Source organism: Abramis brama (assembly GCF_963993115.1).
Source record: "Abramis brama genome assembly, chromosome: 2".
In the NCBI taxonomy this organism is placed as follows: domain Eukaryota; kingdom Metazoa; phylum Chordata; class Actinopteri; order Cypriniformes; family Leuciscidae; genus Abramis; species Abramis brama.
In genome coordinates, this window is record NC_139964.1 from 53,682,046 (window position 1) to 53,694,895 (window position 12,850).

Genomic DNA, 12,850 nt, shown 5'->3' on the forward strand with positions numbered 1-12,850 from the left:
GCATTCTGCTAATGACGTCAGCATTCTGACGTCATTGACATTTTAAAAGACTTTTTAAACCAAATAAGTGACTCTAAAAAATCTAACACCCAGCAATGTGTAATTTCTTTGCATCTCCTTTCGAATACAACATTCAAATTACTAGACAAAAAATTATATCCTGAGAAAAGTGGATTTCGAGGGTTTTTCGCCATAGACCTCCATTCATTCTGCACTCGCCTGCGAGCGCCCCCGCATGGACAGAGACGTGTTACTGCAGCCAGTCCAGAAACCGGAAGTAAGCAGAGAGTGCCAATTCTCTTCCTATTAGACATTCTCTGGTAATACTATGATTAATTTTTGCGACAGTATAGCCTACTCAACAGTAGGCAACTAGCTACGCAGTTGCTTTGATGATTTGACAGACAGCGATTTATTACGGATCCACTGATTTTTGAATGATCTGTTTGTTTATTAATTTTTTTGCGTCGAGCTTTCATAAATGAAGGGGTGAGGGTGAACACCTGTTTGCATTATTATTATTTTTTCGTATACGCATTTAATCCAATGTCATGGTTGAATGATCATGAATATTAATATGAAGCAATGGCTTTGTCGTGTTGATTTATTTTCTTGATCTATAGTTACTGTGTTAAAAACCATGGTTAATTTTCCGCAATTCTGTGTACGATTTTATGTGCCTGAAATTTATATTTTGAAAAAATGAAAGCATCATGCCATACATTTTATTTAACGTTACTAGTTAAGCAATGGTAAGTTCGTGGTTACTGTACTGTTGTTGTACTGTGTTATTTTAATACAGTTACTTAAGTAAAACTATGACTAATTTTGCAAGGCTGTGTGGTTGTCTATGTGCCTCTTATTTTAAAGTATTCAATTCGATTCACATTTATTTGTATAGTGCTTTTCACTACACATCTTTTCAAAGCAGCTTCACAGAAAATACAAGTTTCTAGATTACAAGATATTATATTGATATATATACAAGATATTATCTGTTATCAGAGGTGACTGTCATAATAATGTCCATGTCAAAAATGTACAGTTCTAGGATAATACAAATCATGCAGTTATCAAACATCATGTATTCATTTAGACAGAAGAAATGAGCTTTCTAAAGCAATTATTACAGGTTTTGATCATAATGATTACAATATAAAGAAAATTTGACAGTTTTGATTTGATTGTCATTTGTGTGTGTGTGTCTTGTAGAAAATGGATTTCAATCCTTAGTTTCAAAGAGCCCACTGGTGAGCTCACCCCGGCCCTCGCTGCTGTCTACAGGAGAAATCCCACTCCGGGACGCTCATGGCCTGCTATAAGGGTGAAGGAGGAGGCCATCGCTCGTGTGTCAGCACATCAAGTCACCACCTCGTGCTGAGCGAGAGCGCCCTGCAGTTCGGCCAGTACCGGGGTAAAACCTTAAAATGGTTGCTATCCAATGATATTGTTAATGCATCCATGGTGCTTGCCGTCCATCAACGGGAGCATGAGGGAGGAGACACCACCCAGTCTGCCATCATGGGGAACAAGAATGCCTTGCTCTGATATGCTGCCCTGTTCACTAACATGATGGCTGCCATCAGCTAGCACCGGGTTCAAGAGGGCACTGGCACACCAGCCCAGGAAGACCTGATGCGAGTAGGCTTTGGCAAATTTGCCAGCATGTCCTTCAAGGACCTGTATGAGGCAGTGGATCAGGACAGAAAAGGGTATGGCTTACATGTCTAACAGAGGATGCAGGCAGTTAAGAATTTGTTGTGTTGGGGCTTGATTTAATTGTGTATGTCCCTCCTTTTCAGCTTCACCAAGTGCGTTAGGAAGCAGGAAGCCAGACCGGGTACCAAAATGGATGCTCTGCAGGTCTACATAAGGAGAAGAGATGCTGAAAGGATGGCATCAGCACCTCCAGGCATGAATCTCACTTATCTTCATTTGTTTGTTTTTGGATTTCGTCTTGTAATTCAGCTGACTTGAGCTTAATAAAGACACTAATGTCTTATTAGAGCTGCTTCAAAGTAGAATGTGAATGATCATATATGCATAATGAATTTTTAATGAATTTTGAATTGTTACGGTCTCCCCAATGTTCAAGACATGGTTACGGCTTTTCTTCTAAAACCTTGGTTCTTGGTTCATTCTTTTAAGATTTTAGAAGTATGATAATGTCAAGAATGTTTTATTAGTCTTTCAGTACTAAAGAAGATTCAGAGATATCTTTAACAATGCTTAAATAGGCTGCCTGAAGAAACATCGGGATGGTAAATGCGATCATTGCGAATACTTGCAACATTTTCTTTGCTTGGAAGCAGAGCATCTCTTCCTGTTACTTCTTTGAACCCAAGTTGAAGGTGTGAAATCTACTGTGAGCCAGTGAGACGCTAATGCGAGACTGACAGGAGAAAGTCTCAAGCGGTGATATAGCTACTTCTAAAATATTGGTTGCATTCTTTTTTCATATGATAATGTCAAGAATGTTTTATTAAGTCTTTCTGTGCTTTATATACATCTCATTCTCTTTCCTTTCCTGTTGTCTTTCGTATTGCCCTTTTTTGTAGAGCCAGTACAAATGTACAAAATGAAAGCACAAATGAAGTATTTGGTCCAAACACACCTCTGATTCTCCTGAATTTGCCACATATAACATACACATAAGATTGATGGTGATTATTTTACTTTTTTAATAAAAGTATATATTAAAATAAGTGATAATTGTTCATAAATATTCTAATTGTTCAAACCGAAAAAAGCTGACAAAGCACTGGCAATTTTTTTTTTTTAATGAAGTCTCAGAAATCTTAAACTGTATTTGTCCTTTTCACTCAATTAACAATTGCTGAAAATAGTCATGAATGTTTAAACTGACGTTTAGAGAAATACAATGATTGACAAATATGATATCCAGTATTTAAATCTATTACTACTTCAGTTTAGTTTAGCGATACACAAGTTAGACGACCTTTCAGTCTCAACTCTAGCATAATTTTGTTTTGAACATCGACTTTTATTTTCTTTACAGTTTGATCTGTCAGATGATGCTCAAAAGGAGAACGTTTTAGTCCTGAATGCAGCGAAAAGCGTTTGTCCTTCAATTCCTCTCAATTACGAAGCAAGAAATTAATTTATGTACAGACATTTATTTAGTAACACACCGTTAGTTACGTTTTGTTTGTGGTGAATGAAAATTTAAATACACTAGTGACTAGTGTATGTAATTCTCGTTTTCGCTGTGTGTTTTCAGGTACTAAAGAAAAACAATAAGCCAAGAACAACGACGCACATTGGTCAACCAAGACAGCGAAAACAACACATATGCATGGTAAATGAATTTTAATTACTTTATACATTAGTGTTTAGTCTATATAAACATATTTAATAAATCCGTGTCGAAATCTGAGGACGAAGATTCAGAATGATCATTATCGATTATATTGTCAGATTAAGATACGGTTGATTAAAATCGGCTGAGGAAACATTAGGATGGTAAATGCAATCATTACAAATATGTACAACATTATTTTTGCTTGGAAACTAAATGTTTCTGTTCTGTTAAAGATGTAAACTTCAGTGAGACGCTCTAGCGCCAGACTGCAGTGCGATGCTGCGCTCTAGCGGGAAGGCTGCGTACTGCACGCTTAAACACTGTTTTTTTCACTTGATACAGTGTAAACTATCAATAACTACAGTAATTTCATAATTAATAACTAATAATTAATAAAAATGAGGAACGCTTCACGAATTTGCGTGTCATCCTTGCGCAGGGGCCATGCTAATCTTCTCTGTATCGTTCCAATTTTAGTATATGTGCTGCCGAAGCAAGCACGAACTGAGGGAATTGAGGAGAACTATTTATAGCCGGGACCCCCAGGTATGTTCTTCAGTGTCGGTAAGTGGATAAACCACTTATTCTACTCACTTATGTCAAATGTGACTGTAAATCATGGTGATATGAACCTTTAAACCTATATAAACAATGATATTTTCAAATCAGCAGTTTTGTTTAGGTTTACCGTAGTATAATCTGAGCTCTGTAGACCATATGCAAAGGAAGACTGTCTCTACTAGCTGTGATAGGACATCTCGGTGTGACGCAGAGACCGTTCTTTGTCTCGTGTTACACGCCCTCCCCCGCAGAATGCGCAGAACTTCGCCCGTCTGCGGGGGAGGGCGTTTAACACGAGACAAAGAGCTCCTCTCTGTGTCCCACCCATGGTCCCACCGAGACGTCCTATCCTCTCACAGCTAGTAGAGACAGGCTTCTTTTGCATAGAGTCTAAAGCTCAGATTATACTATCACATTTACAGTCACATTTGTAATAAGTGAGTAGAATAAGTGGTTTATCAACTTGCAACCACTAAACCACATCCCTTGTGGTCCTGACAGGCTTCTTTTGCACATGGTCTACTGCTCAAATTTGATCAGTCAGATCACATTTGATATCCGCGTTTCTCGCACAATAGGCTCAGAGACCAGGAAACTCTCTTTTCAGAATAACTGTGGCAGTGAAACACTGTGAAATGTCTAAGAATCACAAAACTCAGAACAGCCACTAGAAAGATTTGATCTGACGTCAGGATCAACGGGGGTTATGTGCAACATACTTCCGTATTCAGGTCAAATAGGTTGCACCGCTTCCGGTTCAGGTCTTTTGTATGTTTTTCTATGTAGATGCCTTTAAAGGAGCTACCAAAGATGAGCATAACCGATGTCCATCTCATTTGCAGATTACATTCAGATATTAAAATTGAGTAAAATGCCAACACTAAAAATAACTAGATGGTAAAGTTTGTAGACAAACTTTAAGTTGGCTTGAAAAAGCCTAGCCAGAAAGTTCAAAAAAGTTTTAAACTGTTCTAGCATGGTTTAACATGATTTACCATGTTTCTAGTAAAGAAATATTAGGAAGAAAGATTAGTTAGAAAGAAAGAAAGATTAGTTTGTAAAAAAGAAAGAAAGATTAGTTAGAAAGAAAGAAAGATAGAAATATTAGTTAAAAAAGAAAGAATAGTTAGAAAGAAAGATTAGTTAGTTAGAAAGAAAGAAATATAGATCGGTTAGAAAGAAAGAAAGATTAGTTAAAAAGAAAAAAGAAAGAAAGATTAGTTAGAAAGAAAGAAAGATTAGTTTGAAAAAAGAAAGAATGAAAGAAGGATTAGTTAGAAAGAAAGAAAGATTAGTTTGTAAAAAAGAAAGAAAGATTAGTTAGAAAGAAAGAAAGTTAGAAATATTAGTTAAAAAAGAAAGAATAGTTAGAAAGAAAGATTAGTTAGAAAGAAAGATAGATTGGTTAGAAAGAAAGAAAGAAAGAAAGATTAGTTAGAAAGAAATAAAAAAGAAAGAAAGATTAGTTAGAAAGATATATTAGAAAGAAATAAAGATTAGTTAGAAAGAAAGATTAGTTTGAAAAAAGAAAGAAAGAAAGAAAGAAAGACTACTTTGAAAAAGAAAGAAAGATTAGTTAGAAAAAAGGAAAGAAAAAAAGAAATATTAGTTAGAAAGAAAGAAATATTATTTTGAAAGAAATAAAGAAAGATTAGTTAGAAAGAAAGATATATTAGAAAGAAAGAAAGATTAGTTAGAAAGAAAGATTAGTTTGAAAAAAGAAATAAAGATTAGTTAGTTAGAAAAAAAGAAAGAAAGACTAGTTTGAAAAAAGAAAGAAAGATTAGTTAGGTTGCTAGGGTATTTTGGGTGGTTGCTAGGGAGTTGCTAGGCAGTTGCTAGGGAGTTGCTAGGCAGTTGCTAGGGTGTTCAGGGCGGTTGCTATGGTTTTATGGGTGGTTGCTATGGTGTTACTAAGTGGTTGGTAGTTGTCACAGACAATTGCTATTAGAGTTCTTAGCATTTTCTTGCCATGATTTAGCACTTACCTAATCGCTATTAGCATGTAGCTATTCACAGCTAGCATGCGTAGCATGTTGGAATTCCTCTTTGCTACCATGAGTCAAAAGAGCCAACCCCCATCTCTATACGATGTTCTGATGCAGAGAAATAGGTCTTGCAAAATGGTTGCTAGGGTACTCTTAGGGTACGCAGCTGCCAATCATGAAACTCCAAAGGCTGCTTGTCAGTGTGAATGATATAAACCAACTCCCATTCCTCTGTGACATTCAGAATGAAAGATATCCCTCTATGGATTTTGGTTGCTAAGGTGCTCGACAATGGTTGCTAGGGTGGGGCTGGCAAGTGTTGTGGTGTCTCATGAAGGGCTGTTTGCTGCCTTGAGTCAAACTTGTGTTAACCCCATCTCTTTATGATGTTCTGATGCAGAGATATAGGTCTTGCTAAATGGTTGCTAGGGTACTCTGTTTGGTTGCTAGGGAGTGGCTTGGCAGCTGCCAATCATAAAACTCCAAAGGCTGCTTGTCAGTATGAATGATATAAACCAACTCCCATGCCAACTCCTATGGTTTTGGTTGCTAAGGTGCTCGACAATGGTTGCTAGTGAGGGGCTAGGAAGTGTTGAGGTGATTCATGATTGGCTGTTTGCTGCCCCGAGTCAAATGAGACCACCCCCATGTTTCTATGACAATTCAGTCCGGAGATATCCCTTTCTTTCAATGGAAGTCTATGGGACTTGTTGCTAAGGTGCTCTAAATGGTTGCTAGGGCGTGGCTTGATAGCTTCACAATGATCCTGAGAGACTGATTGGTCGTCTGAGTAAAATGAGCCCGCCCCCTTGTCTCTATGACACTGTGATCCAGAGCTACGTTCAATACAAAATCCCTATGCAATGTGTAGGACGGCATTGTAAGTCAATGGGAAACTTTGGGACGCTCCTGCCCCCCAGGGGTGCTACTTTTACCCCATTGTGAGGTATGTTCTTACAGAGCCTGTCAGCCTCTTCAAATGTGGCAAATCACACGTTTCTGCGAAATCCTCGCTCAGAGTTACGAGTGGTCAAAGTTCGTCGCAATGTTAAGTCAATGGGACTTTTTTGGCCGCTTTTTCACCCCTGGGGCGAACACCGTACCCCCGATCACTTATAAAAGTCATAGCACACCTCTCCTCAATGAGCCGGTCGATTTGACACCTCACTCAGGGGTCTGAGACAAACGGTGCGGGGCGAGTTACGCACCAAAGCCAACTTTTCCAAGCCAACTTAACTAGCTAGGTTAGCTTAAAAGTCCATAGATATCACGTTAGTTCATACTGCAGTTGTTAACACTTTCTCCGACAAGCGGATTTTTATTTGAGAAGCTTAATGTGGCCATGGGTTTTGTTAATAAATCCATCAGACTGATGCCAATGATGATGGTTAAATCAAAGGGGAGAGAGTACATGTTATGTAGAATATGACTAAAAATGAGCAATAGGGCCCACCAATCCCTGTCTAAACTTATTTGAAAAAGTAATGGGCCCGGAGCAATATATAGTTCGAATATATAGTTTAAATTTGTTTCAGATTGTTTCAAGTTTCAAATTCTGCTATAAAGCAGCTCTAACAAGCCAATACTGTCATTATACAGCTCAAGTGTACTTGTCACACTGAACAAGCAAAAGACACAAGATAGTAGTGTTTTACATTTGATTTGTCATATCCATGTGTAGTTTGGTGTGTACGGTTTGCATGTAGAGTTACTATGCAAAAACAATTTTTAGAAGAGTTAAAATAGTTTTGAATGAAGTGTTTCATTCAAAACACTTGAATGTTTTGCATTAATGTGTGATGTTTTTTTGTGTAGAGTTTTGAGAAAAGGAGCCATAGTTTCAGAAATGGTGTATAAGCATTAACAAAAAATAAATAAAATATATATATATATATTAGGGGTGTGCAAAGCAGCCGGTATTTGTATCTGTATTTGTATTTGTTGAGGGGGGAAAAGTATTTGTATTTGTATTTGTATTCGAGTAAAATTCAAAATAGGTGCAAAAATCCAGTTTTTTTGCGTTACACTTCTAATTTACATTATAGTGTAAGTATTCTTTAATTATATCTATTATAATAAATATAGATATGCAATGTGTAAAATATTTTTTTCAAAACTGCATTCATATTTAATTTTAAAATGGCTTTTTAAACCTGCTAAGAGTTATCCAGCCAATAATAAGCCTAGAACTGCTTTTCTGACGGACTGATATTAATGACATAATGACGGCTATTTATTTCATTTCTCATCTCCATAAATATATCTAAAGCTAATGCAAGGGCTAGAAATCAATTAATTCTTTGCTGATATTTCCTCGTCATTATGGAGAGCGCAGTTCGCACCGCTTTCTCCTTTCCACAAGCGCTTGTTCTCTCGTGGCGTTTGTCGTTGCTATGCAACCGTGAACATAGGCGCGCCTGGAAAGCTCTGCTCGCTTGCCGCGCGCCTACATTTGAAATCTGCACGCGCAAAAAACGCGCTATGTGAGCGAAATATTTCCATATGTGGCTCTTTCCTCCTATCTTATCAACAAGTGGACAGCCACCACATCAGCAGCACCGCCATGTCGCCATGTCTCATGAGGAAACGCAGCTTTTTGATATAAAGTTTTTCTTGTTCCCGAATACAAATATTTTTAAAGTATTTGTTCGAAATAAGTATTCGTAAAAAACACACTATTTGTGCCTTTCCGAATACCGTATTCGGGTTCGGCTCCACCCCTAATATATATATTAGGGATGTGCAAAGCAGCCGGTATTTGTATCTGTATTTGTATTTGTTGAGGGGGGAAAAGTATTTGTATTTGTATTTGTATTTGTATTCGAGTAAAATTCTAAATAGGTATAAAAATCCATTTTACACTTCTAATTTACGTTATAGTGTAAGTATTCTTTAATTATATCCATTATCATAATTATGGATATGCAATATTGGTTGATGTTTTTCCTTAAATCCAGCAATGAACATGTAACAACGAATGTCATTGAAAAAAAAAAATAACATAACAGCCATTACCTACGTTAACGTTACTCTGTCAACAGCCTTGTCTAAATTACCGAGCTAACAGAGCTACTAGTGTTGTCACGGTACCAAAATTTTAGTATTCGGTACCAATACCAGTGAAAATCCACGGTTCTCAGTACCAATTTCGGTACCAAAGCTTAATTTAGATTAAGTTTACATATATTAAAGTGTATATCACGGATACAATGATGGAAACTGTATAGTATTAAAAACACTTTACAATAAGATTCCATTTGTTAGATAACATTAGATAAAATGACCTAACAATAAACAATATTTATATACTGTCGCAATTATTCTCCTTGGGGTTAATTTAAAAATACATTTTTAAAATCAAAAGTTAACATTATTTATGTTAACATTATTTAATGCACAATGAATGAAGTGAACAAACATGACCAATCAAGTGTTTGTATTAAATAACATTCACAAACATTAATTAATGTTGTAAAAATATATTGTTCACTCAATGTATTGATGTTAGACAACGCATTAAGTAATGTTAATGGATGGTATCTTATTGTAGTGTTACCAAACTATACAGGAGATAAAACTTGTTTTATTTGACTTGACTGTACTTTTATTTAATCCAAAACTGCATTCATATTTAATTTTAAAAGGGCTTTTTAAACCTGCTAAGAGTTATCCAGCCAAGAATAAGCCTAGAACTGCTTTTCTGATGGACTGATATTAATGACATAATGACGGCTTTTTATTTAATTTCTCATCTCCATAAATATATCTAAAGCTAATGAAAGGGCTAGAAATCAATTAATTCTTTGCTGATACTTCCTCGTCATCATGGAGAGCGCAGTTCGCACCGCTTTCTCCTTTCCACAAGCGCTTGCTCTCTCGTGAGTCGTGGCGTCTGTCGTTGCTATGCAACATGGACATAGGCGCGCCTGGAAAAACGAGCGCGCCGCTCGCTTCTATTATAAGCGCCTACATTTGAAATCTGCACGCGCAAAAAAAAAAACGCGCTATGTGAACGGCCCCTTATGACAACGTGACATTAGCCTAATCCAAAATATTACCATATGTGGCTCTTTCCTCCTTTCTTATCAACAATTGGATTTACAGCCACCACATCAGCAGCACCGCCGGTCAGGAAACGCAGCTTTTTGAAATAAAGTTTTTCTTGTTCCCGAATACAAATATTTTTAAAGTATTTGTTCGAAATAAGTATTCGTAAAAAACACATTATTCGTGCCTTTCCGAATACCGTATTCGGGTTCGGCTCCACCCCTAATATATATATATATATATATATTTTTTTTTTTTTTTTTTTTTCTCTCATTTAAGGCTATTCCAGTTTCGAATAGCCTATGTGATTTTTTTTGTCAACAATAAGCATGAACATTCTGCATTTCTGCATTCTGCATTTACAGTGAGGAAAATAAGTTTTTGAACACCCTGCTATTTTGCAAGTTCTCCCACTTAGAAATCATGGAGGGGTCTGAAATTGTCATCGTAAGTGCATGTCCACTGTGAGAGACATAATCTAAAAAAAAAAAATCCAGAAATCACAATATATGATTTTTTAACTATTTATTTGTATGATACAGCTGCAAATAAGTATTTGAACACCTGAGAAAATCAATGTTAATATTTGGTACAGTAGCCTTTGTTTGCAATTACAGAGGTCAAACGTTTCCTGTAGTTTTTCACCAGGTTTGCACACACTGCAGGAGGGATTTTGGCCCACTCCTCCACACAGATCTTCTCTAGATCAGTCAGGTTTCTGGGCTGTCGCTGAGAAACACGGAATTTGAGCTCCCTCCAAAGATTCTCTATTGGGTTTAGGTCTGGAGGCTGGCTAGGCCACGCCAGAACCTTGATATGCTTCTTACAGAGCCACTCCTTGGTTATCCTGGCTGTGTGCTTCGGGTCATTGTCATGTTGGAAGACCCAGCCTCGACCCATCTTCAATGCTCTAACTGAGGGAAGGAGGTTGTTCCCCAAAATCTCGCAATACATGGCCCCGGTCATCCTCTCCTTAATACAGTGCAGTCGCCCTGTCCCATGTGCAGAAAAACACCCCCAAAGCATGATGCTACCACCCCCATGCTTCACAGTAGGGATGGTGTTCTTGGGATGGTACTCATCATTCTTCTTCCTCCAAACACGTTTAGTGGAATTATGACCAAAAAGTTCTATTTTGGTCTCACCTGACCACATGACTTTCTCCCATGACTCCTCTGGATCATCCAAATGGTCATTGGCAAACTTAAGACGGGCCTTGACATGTGCTGGTTTAAGCAGGGGAACCTTCCGTGCCATGCATGATTTCAAACCATGACGTCTTAGTGTATTACCAACAGTAACCTTGGAAACGGTGGTCCCAGCTCTTTTCAGGTCATTGACCAGCTCCTCCCGTGTAGTTCTGGGCTGATTTCTCACCTTTCTTAGGATCATTGAGACCCCACGAGGTGAGATCTTGCATGGAGCCCCAGTCCGAGGGAGATTGACAGTCATGTTTAGCTTCTTCCATTTTCTAATGATTGCTCCAACAGTGGACCTTTTTTCACCAAGCTGCTTGGCAATTTCCCCGTAGCCCTTTCCAGCCTTGTGGAGGTGTACAATTTTGTCTCTAGTGTCTTTGGACAGCTCTTTGGTCTTGGCCATGTTAGTAGTTGGATTCTTACTGATTGTATGGGGTGGACAGGTGTCTTTATGCAGCTAACGACCTCAAACAGGTGCATCTAATTTAGGATAATAAATGGAGTGGAGGTGGACATTTTAAAGGCAGACTAACAGGTCTTTGAGGGTCAGAATTCTAGCTGTTAGACAGGTGTTCAAATACTTATTTGCAGCTGTATCATACAAATAAATAGTTAAAAAATCATATATTGTGATTTCTGGATTATTTTTTTTTAGATAATGTCTCTCACAGTGGACATGCACCTACGATGGCAATTTCAGACCCCTCCATGATTTCCAAGTGGGAGAACTTGCAAAATAGCAGGGTGTTCAAATACTTATTTTCCTCACTGTATATATAAACTGTAAATAACACTCAAAAGACACTCACTTGTCGCCATCTAGTGGTGTAATTGTTTTCCAAGTTTTGCCATCACAGGAATAAATGACGTTTTAAAGTATTTTAAAACAGGAAAAACTAAGTTATTTTAATTTGTAACAACATTTTACAATATTACTGTTTCACAGTATTTTTGATCAAATAAATGCATCCTTGGTTGCAAAAAGGCAACAACAAAAAAAAGACACTCACTTGTCGCCATCTAGTGGCATAATTAAGTTTCCCACTGTCTTAAAAATAACTCACCCTGAGAAATATTCAGTTTTACCAAAAAAATATATGAATCATTTACCCCTTAGTGGCCTTATATCGATTCTGATGTTATACGAATAATGAATTTGCAAAGACCTTTAAACCGTTTTCAACATTTAGCACTAGCCATATTAAAGAAGTAAGACCATTGGCATTATTTGAGGTATCAGTCGGCACTCTGTTTTGTGTGTGATACTTTTACATCTTTTTTAAAGCTTTGTTCACTGCCAGTTTTCACTGGTAATTGTTCACTGCAATTATACTGATGAACGCGAGCAGGAAATAAATAAAAAAATCTCGTTTTGTTATTGATTGGAGAAAATAAGCTTTTCAAAGCTACGAAACAATTTGACCTCGCAAAATGGTTCGCTGTTTCGAAGCGTTCGAAACGCCACACGCTGGTGTCTAACTATTAATGGTGTCTGTTTAGAGACTATTACTTTTATTACTTTTAATCATACTAATGTCTAATAAAAACGTCTACAAATGTATAAAACTGATCAGAGATCAGGTAAACCCCATAGACGCTTGTTCAATGATTCGCCGCTGGGGGGGGCGATAATCAGCATGATTCATGGGTTCACGTCGCCCCCCCAGCGGCGAACATTGAAATTTATACTAGGAGATATTTTACAAAATAACTCGGGAAATGGATGCTATAGT